The 12,883-nt window shown below is 36.2% G+C and overlaps 1 long non-coding RNA gene across 1 annotated transcript; it reads left to right on the top strand.

The window, feature by feature from the left end:
• The first annotated feature begins 3,033 nt into the window (after positions 1 to 3,033).
• LOC138921037 (uncharacterized) lies at positions 3,034 to 11,742 on the top strand. The gene is made up of 3 exons (XR_011433199.1): positions 3,034 to 4,583; positions 7,930 to 8,029; positions 11,443 to 11,742. It is a non-coding gene; the product is annotated as an uncharacterized lncRNA (long non-coding RNA).
• The last annotated feature ends 1,141 nt before the right edge of the window (positions 11,743 to 12,883 follow it).

Raw genomic sequence — 12,883 nt, 5'->3', positions numbered from 1 at the left:
TTTGCCATTAATTTAATCTCATTACTGTCATAAGTTCTTTATTTTTACATATAGTATGCCATCTAGTGACAAAAAATTCAATATAGCAAACATACTCTTTTAAGTCATCTTGAAAAAAAAACTGTACACTATGCACTTGCTTCATCTGGTACAGAAAATAACTTATGTCTTTGCTTTTTCTTTTTAAAATTATTTTCCACTTTGGAAAACCATTTAAAATGTCATCACCTTTAAGATACTCCATGTCATATATATCCAATATACCCGCGTCTGTTCAAATCCAATTCCACTGTAAGGAAAATAAAGTGATGTTAAATTTACTCTGTCAAATAATAATATTTTTGTATTCTAATCTGGATAAAAGTCTTGTCATTTATATTTACTATTCTGTTTCTTTTATAAAATAGAGCTCATTAGCTTGTTTATTTCCCAATTAAAAATGTCTAACACCTCTTCTCTCTATAGAAGTCTCTACAAACACTCACAAAACAGATTTTTTTTCAGGTGAGTATATCCTTAATGTTAATACATACAATGGGTATCTGTGTTCCAAAAATAAAACATTTTTTCCATCTGTCTCATATATTGTCCACCTGAGCCATTTCAGAGATACAGGTATTGAGACTTAGAAAGAGTAAGTGACTTGTCTCTAATAATAAGTGGTATAACTAGTACTTGAAAAGAAGCAATCTCATGCAAAAATCAAAATTAAAATTCTACTTGGCTAACAAAATCTCAAATATAAAACATAGCATCATATTTGACAGAGATGGTGGCTAAGGTTTTTTTTTTTCCTTATAATTCTAAGTTCCTCATTTATTTTTATAGGCAAATGCTTTACCATCTTTCAGATAAGGGGTACAAAATATGGATATTCCAATATGGATATCCCATAGCTATTTCCCCCAAATTACCCCTTGGCAAGGAGCTAGAAGATTAAGCAATTTAGAGCAGAATTTGTAAAACTGTTTTTTCAGTTACTTTAAGATTCTAACAAAATTTGTGGGAATTTTCTCCTAAAAAGAATCACTCCTGTAAAGCCCAGCAAAGTGATCATTAGGTATATTGCATGAGGGAGCCTTTCCCTTACAGATTGCCTCCGTTTATTTGCCACTAGCAAGCTTCTACAACATTTTTTCCCTTTTTTAACATTTTTGACAAGTTTTCTTTAAATGTGATCATGTTCCCCCCAAAAATGTGTAGCAGCTGAGAATTCTGCTCTCTCTACATATTAATGTACCAAAGGAAATATCTTGAAATACACATATATATGTATATAGGTATATACGTATATACAAATTAACATTGAACTCATCCTTTGTGTTCTTAAATATCTTAAAGAATTCATTAATTATATGCATGAATGGATTTTTTTGCAAGATAGTGAAGAATAGAAAATTACTTAGCTTTTGAATATAAAGCTTAGAAAAAAATTATTTCCTATATTCCTATTCTTTGCATTTATCGTATCAAGAGCTAAGCTTTGAGGACCTGATCATAGACAGAGTTTAGCATAAGGGAATTCCCAACCAGATAGTGAAAGAAAAGAAGGAAACACCACCTGTCCTGGTCCCAGGATTTTATGGAAGTAAGCCACATATATAAAAGCAAGAATCTAGGCAGATGTCTTAATCTGACTTGTGCAAATTTCAAACCTGTAATAAAAGTATTTTATATGTCTTTAGACACTGGATATCTGAGATTTATGAAGGAGATACTCCACACAATGCTCTTCTCCCACATCGGTGGGTTCCAGTAAAGAAAAGAGAGAGGATCAGCTTTGCTATCTGGGAAGAGGGATTAGCTGACACTCTTGAATATCTTTCATCTCCTTTCAGCATAGTGAGGCCCAGAAATCTCCACGTGCTCTTTAGAGTCAATAGACGTAACCAAACTGAGAGCCAAGAAGACCTCCATAAATGTGCTATGGCTCAAAAGGTAAAAGTCATTGTTGAAATGGAGGCCGAAGGCAAGCCAGGCAAGAATCCAAATGCAGAACCTGGCAGACATTGAGAGTTAAGGGCCAAGGGATGATGAGGCAGCAGCAAAGATTGCTAATAAGGACTACCAGCCTAAATTAATGTAAAAAGAGATGAGATCCAACATAAGGAAGCCGTAAACATGAGACACATCTACCAGCTGCACACCCAGGGATGGGATTGAGCCAAACCCTCTTTGGAGTACACCAGCCCAGGAGAACCTAGAGACCACCTTATGCATCTGAAGATTCTCTATTTTCTTCATTGCCACATTCTCTTTCTATCTTAACAGTCTGAAGATTCTCTGTTTTCTTCATTGCCACATTCTCTTTCTATCTTAACAGCCTTTTTTAACTCTTCCACGCCATGAACACAGGACCAGGTAAAGGGAACACATAGTAAAAACACCAAAATTTCCTTGCATTTTCCAAGCAGAGATCGTGTATAAAACATTAAAATAAATCCAGTAGATTCTGTTGACTCTTTCAAAGTCCCCCAAAACTCCCATCCTATGCCTGCTACAGAAAACTACTTACGGGTAGAGAATTCAGAGCAAATAACAGATTAGTTAGAAAGAAATGAAGACACTAAACTTTTTCTTAATATCTGCTGTGGACTTTCTGTTTATGTTGCCCCAAAATTCATATGTCGAAACTTAATCCTCACTGTGAGGGTATTTGGAGGTGCCGGCTTTTAGAAGTAGTTAGCAATGCACTTAGTGCCCTCATCAAAGAGGCACCAGCGTGCTCCACCACGTGAGGTCACAGCAAGAAAACAGCCATCGAAGAAGCTGGGCCCTCACAAAACCCCGAATTGCCAACTCCTTCATCTTGGACTTCCTGGCACCCAGAACTGTGAGAAATAAATTTCTGTTGGTTATAAGCTGCTCAGTTTATGGCATTTTGTTTTAGTGGCCTGAATGGACTAAGACAATGTCAGAATGCTGAATAAATTTTCAGATTTCACTGGATACCTAATTACTATATTATGCGGTTCTTACAAGGAAAAGTGGAATAAGAATATGCATGGAACTCTTTTTCTCTGCTACCAATACATATGATAAGATGATAGAGATTGCATCAATATAAGGTTTGATTAGTATACTTCCATTTTGTTCCTTTGATAGTCTCTAATTTTCAACTGGACCTTAGTCTGTGAGAATATGCAAATATATGTGGCTACTGAACAATTATGGTAAGGAACTTGTGAAGATGAAGTTATGACATAAAGCTACGAATAATTTAGTCTTATTATTTACAGAAATTATGAAACAATGACTTTTTTTAATAGTCACATTTTTACAGGTGTCTGGTGATATTTCATTGTGGTTTTTTTTTTTGCAGGAAGATTAGCCCTGAGCTAACATCCACTGTCAACCCTCCTCTTTTTTGCTGAGGAAGACTGGCCCTGAGCTAACATCCGTGCCCATCTTCCTCTACTTTATATGTGGGACACCTACACAGCATGGCTTTGCCAAGCAGTGCCATGTCCGCACCCGGGATCCGAGCCAGCGAACCCCAGGCCGCCGAAGTGGAATGTGGGCACTTAACTGCTGCACCACCGGGCCGGCCCCTCATTGTGGTTTTAATTTGCCTTTCTCTGATGCTTAGTGACATTGAGCACGTTTTCAGATACCTGTTGCCCATTTGTATGTCTTTTTTGGATAAATGTCTATTCAAGTCCTTTGCCCACTTTTAGTGAGAATATTGTTTTTATTATTGCTATTGAGTTATAGGAGCTCCTTATATATTTTGGATCTTAATCCTTTATCAGATATATAGTTTGCAAATATTTTCTCACATTCTATAGCTTGCCTTTCATTTTGTTGGCTATTAACTTTGCTGTGCAGAAGCTTTTTAGTTTGATATAGCCCCACATCTGTTTTTGCTTTTTGATTTCATATCCAAAAAGTAATTGCTAAGCCAAATGTCAAGAAGCTTTCTCCCCGTGTTTTCTTCTAGTTTTACAGCTCCAAGATTTTTGTTTAAGTCTTCGATCCATTTTGAGTTATTTTTGTGTATGGTGAAAGTTAAGGTTCCAATTTCATTCTTTTTCATATAGATGTCCAGTGTTCCTGCCAGCATTTGTTGAAAAAACTATCCTTTCCCCATTGTGTATTCTTATTACCCATGTGGGCTCTCTTTTCTGTTCTATTGGTCTATATGTCTATCTTTATGCCAATACCATACTGTTTTAGTGTGTTGGCAAGGATGTGGAGAAATTGTAACCCTTGTACACTCTTGGTGAGAATAGAAATGGGACAGCCACCATGGAAACCAGTGTGGTGGGTCCTCAAAAGATTAAAAATAGAACTACCGTGTGATCCGGAAATCCCATTTCTGGGTATATGTCCAAAAGAATTGAAATCAGGATCTCAGAGGGATACCTGGACTCTTGTGTGATTGCAGCATTATTCATAAGACCCAAGATATGGAAGCAACATGAATGCCCATCAATGGATGAATGGATTAAGAAAACGTGGCATATACACACAATGGAATATTTTTCAGCCTTAAAAAAGAAGGAAATGCTGCCATATGGGACAAAAGGGATGATCCTGGAGGACATTATGCTAAGTGAAATAAACCAGCCACAGAAGAACAAGTAAGTACATTATTCCACTTACATGAGTTGTCTAAAATAGTCAAACTCATAGAAGCAGAGAGAAGAATGGTAGTTGCCAGAGGTTGGGGGAGGGGGAAATTGGAGCTGTTATTCAATAGGTGTAAAGTTTTCGTTACGCAAGATGAAGACGTTCTAGAGATTTGCTCTACAACATGGCGACCATGGTTAACAATACTGTATTGTACACACGACAATTTATTAAGTAGATAGATCTCATATTAACTGTTGTTGCTACAATAAGAAAATTACACAATTGGGTACTAGCTAAACTTCAATAAGTATCTAAATTGATGTCCACAGCTCCAATAAATTTTCTTCCAACAAAATGCTCAAGAAACATCATTAAAAATAACTTTTAAGGGTACTCTTCCACTGGGTCTAAATTAGGACATTCATGAATTAATGATAATTCATTTGTAGATTTTCCAAAATGTCATTTTGAAGTGTGTTTTCCTTATGCTGATTATCATAAGATAAAGATTTTCTATAGGCAAACTACTGTTTAAGTACTTTATATACATTAAATAAAAACTATCATGAAGTAGATACTATTATAAGGCCAGTTTCAAAAGTGAAGTAACTGATGCACAGAGGGCTTAAGCAGCTTGCCCGAGGTTACATTGCTAAGACACAGAAGATCCACACAGTGTGGCTTCAAATTCTGTATTATTTAAAATTATGTTACATTGCCTCTGCCATTATATTTTGAAATATAACTCTTGCTGTCACTTCCTCAACAGTTAGCTAGTATCCTACTCTTCATAACCACCCAAAATTTTAGGGTATTATGGTTATACTTCTCCGGAAATGTAGTGCAACATGCAGCTCAGTCTAAACAAAACATTCAAAATCTCGTCTCCTGAGAATGATTACTTATTCAGGTATGATGCATGACAAAATTGAGAAAATGAAACATGAGAAGATATTTTGAGAGAACTTCTGAAAAGAAGTTTCCTCAGTTTTTAAGAGTTTCCCAAAGCAAAACTGTATTTCTTCCCTTAGTAAGATTGCCAGATTTAGCAAGTAAAATACAGGATGACCAGTTAAATTTGAATTTTAGATAAACAATGAATAATTTTTCATAAGACATACTTATACCAAAAAAAAATGCTGTTTATCAGAAATTCAAATTTAACTGGGTGCTCTGAATTTCATCTGGCAATCTTACTCTTTAGTTCATTACAGAATAATGAAGATCTGGAAACTCTTGGCAGACATCTTGTAATCATAACGGTAAGTCAGTCTTCAGACGAAATGTCAGCTAGTAAAAGAGAGAGATGGAAACAAACAAGATAATGATGACATACTTTAACTGTTGAAACAAAACAAGCCCTAAGCCAACCTTACTTCATATTTTTCACTAACATGGCCAATATATTCCATTAGTGTTTTAGCTAGGCTAACTTGAGCACTATGTTACTATAATAAAATATACCTACTGTGATACACACAAAAGAATTATCATGGATTGTGATTGATCTAATAAAGTTGTTCTGTTCTCCTGAACATGCTTCAGCTAGTCAAAGTTTACACTCTCCATACATGCAAAGAGAAGTGACTTGGGATCTACAGACAAGTTACATCATATAATATAATTCCTTTGCTTTATTTGGCTCCTAAAACTTGAAAGTTCAAGACAGAAGGCCAAAGGGGTAATAAGAACTCTATTTATACCATGCAGGGAACATCACGAATCAGTACCAAGGCCAGCAATATTCAAACATCATATCTTGATGTTAGAATAGTGTACAATTTGTTCCATCACTGCACATGACTGATGTTGTGTTTTGGTTGTTGTCATTGCTCTTTCCCTCAAATCACCTCTTGGCTCTGTATCTCTATGTTGTGTTAGATCTATTATTCAACTGCTATCTTTATTATCAGCTCATTATCTCACTGATGGCATGATGTTTCCCTGGTGACGCTGGAATAGGCCTGCATAAAGATGTTCACACACTTGGGTTTTGGTTAGAATTAGAAAAACTTGACACCAGTATCCCCCAGAAACAGTGATAACCACTCTTTTATATGTGTGAGATGTGTTTCAGTGGAGGAATGTTAGAGATAATAGAGATGACTACTTAGTAATAAGTAGCTTGAGTAAGGAAACTTGGGTGAATATTTATTTTATTCAAATAGCCAGCTTTGTCTTTATATATTTTCAAAGTAGACAGCATAAAAAAAGACTAGCAAAAAAGTGTAACCAATCACATATCTTTTCTTCAAATGCAATCCTATTTTTCTCTTGTATTTACTAATATATATATATGTATATAGATATGTATATTGTCCCACTATCAGCCCATTTATTATCTTTCCCCTATAGGAATTCATATCTCATTGTCTTTCCCCTATAGGAATTCATATTAGTTGGCTGTTTTCAGGAACACTTCTCTAAAACTAGATTTAAACCCTGACAATCTCCTCTACTCTATATCGAAAAATGTTTTCTAGTTGCTCGCTTTTCTTGACCTAAAAATCAAATTTTATTTTGAACTTGTTATCACTCAATACTGACTTATTCCTAGGTCATTTTCATAGTATTTGTATTTTCCTCTGCAGCTTCTCCTTTACGTTAGTGAACATATATTCACCAAATGCTTATATGTCTGGTTACTCTTTCAATTGTGAAAAATAACATATTTCCATGGACTTTCTTTACACAGAATCTGAAAATAATTCTTGTACATTTGTGGTAGATTTTATTATTCTTTTTTTCCTCTCATAAGAGTATATGTAATCAGTATTAAGGTACATCAAATAATCCAAAACCTGAGATTAAATTTTTAGTAAATATACTTGAGCTAGACAAGCACAGAGCTATTGCCAACAAAAAGAACATAGTAAAATCCAATTCAGTTCTTAGAAGCAATACAAATGAGCATTTTACAAGGGTAAATAAATAATGAGATGTACCCATATATTCATTTTTTAAATTTTTCCTACAAAGGAAACTTACTAACATTAAGATGTACCCATATATTCATTTTTTAAAATTTTCCTACAAAGGAAACTTACTAACATTAAATATGTACCCCAGAGTACTGTGTGCATATGTATGTAGGTATCCACATACACACTATGCACCACACACCTACACACACATATATATGCGTACATACACACTTTGTATATATACCTAACAGACAAATATATATATGTACACATGAATGAAAATATATACATATAAATTTATTATTATTATTTTTGAGGCAGATGTGCTAACATCTGCTACTAATCCTCCTCTTTTTGCTGATGAAGACTGGCCCTGAGCTAACATCCATGCCCAGCTTCTTCTACTTTATATGTGGGACGCCTACCACAGCGTGGCTTGCCAAGCAGTGCCACGTCCACACCCAGGATCCCAACCTGTGAACCCCGGGCTGCCAAAGCGGGACGTGTGAACTTCACCGCTGTGCCATCAGGTCTGTCCTATATATCTAAATTTGACGCATAGTATTATGTTGAAAATTATTAACCTAGCATCAATTTTATCATGAGAAAGGTGTTGAAAGCAACATTTTATTGGAAACTAGTTGAAAAATTATGAAAACTTCAGGAAGAATAGCCACTGCAATGATGAAAATGATGACCTTTAACATTCATTTAAAAGAACAGCCTTAGTTTAGGCTTGTTTGAAAATATATACATATATATATATATATATATATATATCAGAAAGGGCATATTGATGGTTGAGATATTCTTCAGTGATATCTGCTTTTTTTCAGAGGAAAAATGGTAAATAGACTCTAATTCATAAAGACAAAACTGTGTCATGGGAATTAGGAATATTTATCTTGCTGCTCCCCATATGAACTTTCTGAATATTCCAGGAAGACAGAAACTTTTAGAAAGAAGAATGACAACTAAAAATAAAACAAATTAATATATATGTGTGTTAATATATATTATATATATATATGTACGTATAAAGTAGGTAAGAAAAGGATGAATAAACCATTAATATATGTCAAAGAGAGAACACTGCCTTAAAGATCTTGCCACAAAGGAAGCATGGCTGCATATTATTGTGAATTTAAAAAAAATAATAATGAAGCAATTATCTTTATAGAAGCGAATGAGTGGCTCACAGAAAAAATCTAGGAAAGGAATAACAAAATGAAATAGAATAATTCAAGAACAAATGTTGAAGAGTAAAATAAGGCCATCACAGAAAGGAAGGTCAAATCAGAAGTATGAGTAACAGAATAATCACTAATGAAAATAAGGCAAGTGCTTGAATAGTAGAGCCAAGGAAAGCATACACAATTAAGGTGAAATGAACAAAATATTAACATGAGTAGAAAGAAAATGGTAAACTGGCAAAGGGATATCAGCATGCACATTATTGGCACCTTTTAAGGAAAGAACTGTAATAATTAAACCAAAAATATAACCAGATATAAAAATCTAAGAAGCCTGAATTAAAAAGTTGAAAATGCACAATGTGTTCCAAGAAAAATAGAGGAGCAACTTCTATGAAAATTAAATATTTATACATCTTTCATTCCATCAATTCTTTTCTTGAGAACTGTCTGCTGGAAATAAAATGAATATATATAAAGATAAATTATAAGCATATTTTTGAAATATTGGAGTCAAAGTGACTAGAATCAAAGTGACTATTAATCAATAAGGAATAGCACAAATTTTTGTGTTTCAAATATTTGAAAATGATAAATTAGCTCTACACCAGATAACGCTTAGAGATCTTCACCAGATATTGCTGAAGGGGAAAAGCTTGATTTAAAATAGTTTGTAATATCTTATTTTTATAGAAGTAACAATAAACTAAGAAATGAACATGCTCTATATGTGTAGGATTTTTCCCCTTTACTCTTCCCTCTGTTTTGTATATTTTCTAGAATAAACCTCTACTTTTGATAAAGATAAAAAGTTATTTTTGAAAATATAATAACTTTCAATTTTTGTGCATGCATACACATTTATAGAGAAATATACTAACCAATTTTCTTTGTATTATTAAATATACCTACTTTTAGCAAGAAATTCGAGTTCTTTTCTTAAAATTTCTCTTTAAAAAATAAAAATTCTAAGAAGTACTGCATTGAGGAAATATATTCTCTGAAGGCAGAGATCCAAATTTGGATAATCCCTCAGTGTATGATAGGGAACTTTTACTACTTATTCTCAACACTAAACAGTTTCTACTCATTAATAAAGTGAAATTGAAAGTCATTCCAGTACTTTGTGAAAGTACAAGTAATGTATAAGCAAAAGAGGAGAATAAAAATTTGGAAAAATCATTTAATATCAGTAATACCAGATTAATCTGGTTTTAATTTTTTAAAACCTTTCTGATGTTAAAAGACAGTTAAATAGAAGCTGCCATCTTTTCAGAAAGATTCAGAGTTAATGGGATTCTGAGGTACACCTGTTGGGATGAACAAGGCTTTTTAGTGGAGGTGATATCCTAAAGTTGAAAGTCTGCATTTGACTTCAGTTCACCTTTCATTATTTTCTCCCTAGTTACTTTTTAACTAACCTAATGAAACAATCTATAAACAAGGAGCATTTATAAAGCATGGGTAATTAACATAGGTCATGAGTTAATAGCAAGAAATAACCATCATTTAAATATTTACTTCTGTTGTAAAGGCAGGAAGATCAGGGAAATGAAAATCAAAACTACACTAAGATATCACCTTACACCTGTTAGAATATCCAAAACCAAGAGTGACAAATGTTGGAGAGGCTGTGGAGAAAAAGGAACCCTCATATACTGTTGGTGGGAATGCAAACTGGTGCAGCCACTATGGAAAACAGTATGGAGATTTCTCAAAAAGTTAAGAATAGAAATACCTTATGACCCAGCCATGCCACTACTGGGTATCTATCCAAAGAACTTGAAATCAGCAATTCCAAAAGTCCCATTCACCCCTATGTTCACCGCAGCATTATTCACAATAGCCAAGTCATGGAACCAACCTAAGTGCCAAGCAACTGATGGTTGGATAAAGAAGATATGATATGAGATATATATATATATATATATATATATATATATATACACATACAATGGAATACTACTCAGCCATAAAAAAGAACAAAGTTGTCCCATTCACAACAACATGGATAGACCTTGAGGGTATTATGTGGAGTGAAATAAGCCAGACAGAGAAGGACGAACTCTGTATGACTCCACTCATAGGTGGTAGTTAACATAAAGACAAAGAGAACTGATCGGTGGTTACCAGGGGAAAGTGGGGTGGGGGGAGGGCACTAAGGGTGAAGTGGTGTACCTACAACATGACTAACAATAATGCACAACTGAAATTTCACAAGGTTGTTAACTATCATAATCTTAATAAAAAAAGTTAGGAATCATTACTCTGGTCATTTTCCTCATTTTATAAATGACTCACAGGGGCCACACCCATGGCCGAGTGGTTGAAGTTCCACGTGCTCTGTTTCAGCAGCCCAGGCTCAGGGGTTTGGATGCTGGGTGTAGACCCACACCACTCGTCAGCCATGCTGTGGTGGCGACCCACATACGAAATAGAGGAAGACTGGCACAGATGTTAGCTCAGGGCTAATATTCCTCAAGCAAAAAGAGGAAGATTGGCAACAGATGTTAGATTAGGGTGAATCTTCCTTGGCAAAAAAGAAATTAAAAAAAAGACCCATTTATAGTGTATCTACAAGCACATATATGAGATGGATCCCTGTCCTCACCCTCACTAGAGTCCTTTGCAAGAAGCTGGCAAGAAACTTGGTTTCCTGCCAAATGTGCCGTGATTAGGATAAAAATAAAACACAGGAGACAGCAGAGCACAGGTAACTGGAAGGCTGACAGTTTTGTTTTCATTTTTAGGCAAGAAAAACTATTTAAAGATGAAGAAATAGGGCAGAAAAAAATCCAATGACATGCTCCTATGAAAGAAACAGGATGACCTTCTAAAAGAAAACAATGTCTAGGTCAATGTTGCCTGACACCTAAGACTGTTTTCCCTTAAAAATAATCTTTGAGGTCCATTGCCAGTAACATGGGGGCCAAAATCACCTGCAGGTCCTCCCACAGGGCGACACACTTAGAAATAAGGATTAAAAAACAGCAGCCTGTTAAACATACAGCTGAGTTTGCAAGTAACTGAAGAAACTCCTAGGGGTCCATGCCCAGAGCATTTAGCGGAGGTGGAGTTCAGCAGCTCTGAGGCTGTGCCGCGGTGGCTTGGTCATCTCCCTAGTGAGGTGCTTAGGTTCTGGTGGCCACGTGGAGGCAGGAGACAGAGCCTTGGACCTCAGTAGGGCCGGGGTTTGGAATCAAGACCCCTGCAGAAAGTCGGAGCCTTCACAGGCCCACAGCTTCAGTGAGGGCGAGATAGATGAGAACCGGCTCAGGAGTGTGGAGACAGCCTGGGCCTGGGGAGTCGGAGGGAAAGGTCCCCCATGAGGACGGGGAGCTCCAAGCCTGCTTGCACGCGGGCCTGGGCCTCAGGATGTGTCTCTCCTGCAAGGCCCAGTGATCCTCCAGGTCAAAGTCAGCATGAAGGACCCCTCGCTGTTGGTCTCCCTCGAATCCCGCCAGAAGCAACAAAGACGGCTCCAGAGAGACATCTTTCCCGCAGGATCCCCACAGGCAAAGCCGCCCTGAGCACGATGCACAAGAAAAACTCACAGAGCACACGACAGCGCCACCACAAGCCCCTGTGAGAACCAGCAGCCGCATTCGACGCCAGCCCTTCAGAAGGTGGAATCACCTGACACACAGGCTAAAACGGCCCTGTTAAAACGATTAAAGGCGTGGTGAAAACAGGAGGAAAGAACAGACTTTTGTTTTTAAAAAGACCAAGTAGTTTTGAAAGAGAATTCCAGAAATAAAAAAATGTTTAATATTAAAAACTCAATGGACAGGTTAAACCACAGATTGAGCACAGCTAAGGAGAAAAGTGGTGAAATGGAATACGGACACAGAACACAGCACAGAGAGAGAAACAGAAATAGGAAAGAGAGGGAAAGAGACACAGAGAGCTAAGGGAAAAAAGTCACCTTCACAGAAGCACTGGGGAGAGTGTTCCCAGACAGATGGAGTGCGATGCGAATGCTCAGCTCAGGAAGAGAGTCCTGAGCAGGAAGAACACAGCTGCCTTCACACCCAAGGCACTTAGGTGAGTCACCAGAACACCAGCACAAGTGATCACAGCGAGAACACAGCATCTCCTGTGTGCTCAACGCTTTACTCAAAGATCATCCTTTTAATATGTTGGCCTATTTCCTTCCAGTCTTTCATCTATGCATGTTTAGTACACATACAA

The sequence above is a fragment of the Equus caballus genome, chromosome 27 (genome assembly GCF_041296265.1).
Source record: "Equus caballus isolate H_3958 breed thoroughbred chromosome 27, TB-T2T, whole genome shotgun sequence".
Lineage (NCBI taxonomy): Eukaryota > Metazoa > Chordata > Mammalia > Perissodactyla > Equidae > Equus > Equus caballus.
The sequence above is the reverse complement of the archived record's forward strand: the minus strand, read 5'-3'. Positions and strand labels throughout refer to the sequence as shown.